Below are 4,459 nucleotides of genomic sequence, written 5' to 3'. Positions count from 1 at the left end.
GACCGAGATCAAATAATACGCAAAGTAATGCGAAAAACAGTGATATAAATCCCTGAAGGATTCACATAGTTGGCACGAAGCCCAAACATGGCAATCAGCCCAAATTATGATGATAACAAGTAGTTTAAGTCAAATACGTAGTAATTTACATCAATCGGGACGGACCAAGTCACAATCCCCAACGGTGCTCTACCCCACGCTCGCTATCCGGCGTGCAAGTCACCTCAATACAGCACTATGATGTGCAAATCCGGGGTTTCAAACCCTCAGACTATCATTTACAATCATTACTCACCTCGAACCTGCGAAATCTCTAGCTCGCGACGCCTTTGCCCCTCAAATCGGCCTCCACGCGCGTCGAATCTAATCAAAATCAGAGCGAATACATCACAATATGCTAAGGGAACAATACCCAATCGAAAACAATCGAAAAATAGCAAAAATCTCGAAATTAGCAAAACCCGAGCCCCGGGCTCACTTCTCGAAAAATCAGAAAATTCACATCAATGGATTCCTCATCTCGCCACGAGTCTATACATATCAAATTTACCAAAATCCGAGCTCAAATGCTCCCTCAAATCCCAAATTTCCTTTCTCTTAAGTTCAAGCCCTAACCTCCATTTTTGACCTCTAATTCCTTGATTTTTCACCCTTAATTCATGTAATAACACATTAGATTTATGTTTTAGGCTCAGAATTCCTTACCTCAATGAAGTCCCTTGATTCCCTCTCCAAAATCGCACAAAAACCTCCAAGTCCGAAGTGAAAATGTTGAGTTCTTTCAAAAATTCGCGAAGATGGAATTAATACCTCTGAACAGGCCCTTTTCGCTTCTGCGATAATACTGTCGCTTCTGCGACACCGCTTTTGCGGATTTTATTCCGCTTCTGCGGTTCTTCCAATTTTACCCAGGACCGCTTCTGCGATCCACCAGTCCGCTTCTGCGGAAACTCCCCAGACTCCCCATCTCGCTTCTGCGACTTCCCCTTTGCTTCTGCGGTCCATTTCCGCAGAAGCGAGAACACCAGATACCAGACCCTTCAGCAGTCCTTAAACTCCAAATTTCATCCCGTTAGTCATCCGAAATCACCCCGAGGCCCCCAGGACCTCAACCAAAAACACCAAAACATCCTAAAACATCATTCAAACTTGTTCCAATCATCAAAACACCTCAAACAACACTAAAACCATCGAATTACATCGAATTCGAGCCTAAGTTCTTCAAAAACTTCCGAAATGCACTTCCGATCAAAAACCCGACCAAACGACGTCCGAATGACCTGAAATTTTGCGCACACATCACAAATCACATAACGAAGCTATTGCAACTCTCGAAATTCCATTCTGACCCTCGGATCAAAATCTCACCCATCAACCGGAATTCGCCAAAATACAAACTTCGCCAATTCAAGCCTAATTCTACACCGGACTTCCAAAATAAATTCCGATCATACTACTATGTCACAAATCATCCCCCAAAGCTAACCGAATCACCGGAAATCACATCCGAGCCCTCTAACTCAATAGTCAACATTCGGTTGACTTTTCCAAACCAAACCTTCCTTAAAGACACTAAGTGTCTCATTTTCTACCAAAACCAATCCAAATCAACTCTAACACACCAAATACTGATAATGAAACATGAAGAAGCATAAAATGGGAGAAACGGAGCAGTAACTCATGAGACGACGGGTCGGGTCGTCACAATAAACCTCCGCACCCTCTCTCTCTCTCTCGGTGGGGAGTATAACAATAGCATGGCGTGCTAGATCAATGAATCGAGTCTCATACTGAGTGACTGTCATAGAGCCCTGCTGGAGGCGCTCGAACTGCCTGCAAAGAGCCTCTCGCTGAGTAACTGGGAGAAACTTCTCCAAAAACAACTCTACAAACTAGTCCCAAGTCAATGATGGCGACCCTGCTGGTCTGGATAAACAATAGTCCCTCCACCAAGTCTTGGCGGATCCTGCTAGTCGAAAGGTGGCGAAGTCGACACCATTGGTCTCCACAATACCCATAGTCCGAAGAACCTCATGGCAGCTATATAAGAAATCCTGGGGGTCCTCTGAAGAAGCACCGCTGAATGTGGTGGTGAAGAGCTCGGTGAACCTATCCAGTCTCCATAAAGCATCTGCGGACATAGCCGCCCCATCGCCGGTCTGAGTCACAATACCCGGCTGAACTGCCACAGCTGGCTGAGCCACTGGAACCTGAGTCTGGGGACCTACCTGCTCCGGAGTACGTGTAGCAGGAGTCTGAACCCCTCCTCCAGCCTGAGAAGTGGCTGGTGCTACTGGAAGCAAACCCGCTCAAGGGACGCTCTCCATAAAGCCTACCAACCTGACCAAAGCGTCCTAAAGAACTGGGGTGACTATAAATCCCTCTGGGACCTGAGCTGGGCCCACCGGAGCTGCTGGGGCTAGAACCTCATCATCATAATCACCATGAGGCTCCACCTCTGGGACTGCTGCTCGGGGCTGAGCTCTGCCCCGGCCTCGGCCTCTGGCACGACCTCGGCCTCGCCCTCTGCCCCTCGTAGCAGCTGCTGCTGGGGACTCGGGCTGCTGCGTGGTAGAAGAGGAGGCACGTGTTCTCGCCATCTGTGAAAGAACAGAGTAGAAAGACAATCAGTATTTGAGAAATAGAATCGCACGACAAGAAGGAACAAAAGTGAAATTTTCCTAACTCCGTAGCCTCTGGGGGATAAATACAGACGTCTCCGTACCGATCCCTCAGACTCTACTAAGTTTTTCCGTGAGTAGCGAGACCTATGTAACCTAGTGCTCTGATACCAACTTGTCACGACCCAGATTTTTCACCTTCGGGAGTCGTGATGGCGCCTACTAATAGGAGCTAGGCAAGCCAATTAATTTAATACCAATCTTTACAACATCAACAATATAAAGAAAGACGAGACAATTAATATAAAAGCGGAAGTCTCAAAACATAAATAACTGAAACCAAGTGCGGAAGCTCAAATACATCTCTACCCAGGTCTTGTGCCACTAACTCACGAACTTCTACAGAATGCTAAATACAAAGTCTGAATAAAACACAGTACTGTCTGATCCGATACAAAGGAAGTCAAACGAAAAACAAGGATAAGAGAGACTCCGGGCCATGCGGACGTCAGCGAGGCTACCTCGGAAATCTCCGGACTGAAGTCAGCTCCCAATGCTCCTACTGCTGTCCAAATGCTCCTGCTCCGGTACTGTGATTTGTGCAAAAAGATGCACAGAGTGTAGCATCAGCACAACCGACCCCATGTGCTGGTAAGTGCCTGGCCTAACCCCGGCGAAGTAGTGACGAGGCTAGACAAGACTACCAATCAACCTGTGTAGATATATATATAGAAACACTACAAAGATAACAGCGAAAGGTAATAATTAAGAGTGGGAAGGGAACATGCTTTTGGGGATAACAGATAAAATAGAACGGTAGGAATAAATAAGGAAAACTACAACTAATCTCTTCTAACACAGAATACGTGGTCGGCGTGCCACACGATCCCATTTCATGATATATAAGTGGTCGGCGTGTCACACGATCCCATTTCATAGTATATAAGTGGTCGGCGTGCCACACGATCCCATTTCATAATATATAAGTGGTCGGCGTGCCACAAGATCCCATTTTATAATATATAAGTGGTCGGCGTGCCACACGATCCCTTCTCATAATATATATATGGTTTCCCAGCAAGGGAAAAAGTATCAATTCAACTATCCCGGCGAGGGAGAATACAAGTAAACAGCTAGTTCCCGGCAAGGGAGCAACGACAATAACTTACACGTCCCGGCAAGGGAACAATTACATCTCTTTCTCCTTCGTTCTTTTCTTACTTCCTAACCAAGTCATAATTCGAGCCAACGCTCCAAGGGGTTTACAAGTCATATTTCCTCTTCATACTGTTCACATTATATAACAACTATCAATTAAACAAGGAAGAGTCACTACAGAATCCCAAATAAGGACTCACGGTCATGCTAGACACCGGTGTATAGATACTCGTCACCATGCCTATACACCGTACTCCACATTTAGCAATTAGAAAATAATACTCTACTCCTATTCCCTCAAGCCAAAGTTTGATCAAACACTTACCTCGAATGCTCCAAACTCAACTCAAGCCTCTAGTATAGCTTTACCCCTCGAATTCGGCTCCAACTCAGTCAAATCTATGAAATAATGACATTATAATATTAATATAAGCTAAACAAATCAAACCCAATGCCTATATATAGTTTTCTAGGCTTTCTTCCCAAAATCCCAAAAATCGACCCCGGGCCCGCTTGGTCAAAACCCGAGGTTCGAACCAATTCCATGTTACCCATTCCCCCCCCGAGCCCGGATATACAACTTGTTTTCTAATTCGACCCCAAAACCGAAACGTCTAAAACTCAAACGAAAATCGAAAAAAACCCGTAAACCTACTACCCACTTTCCCTAACTTTTACTT

This window comes from Nicotiana attenuata, chromosome 10 (assembly GCF_001879085.1).
Source record: "Nicotiana attenuata strain UT chromosome 10, NIATTr2, whole genome shotgun sequence".
Lineage (NCBI taxonomy): Eukaryota > Viridiplantae > Streptophyta > Magnoliopsida > Solanales > Solanaceae > Nicotiana > Nicotiana attenuata.
Note: the sequence above shows the minus strand (reverse complement) of the source record.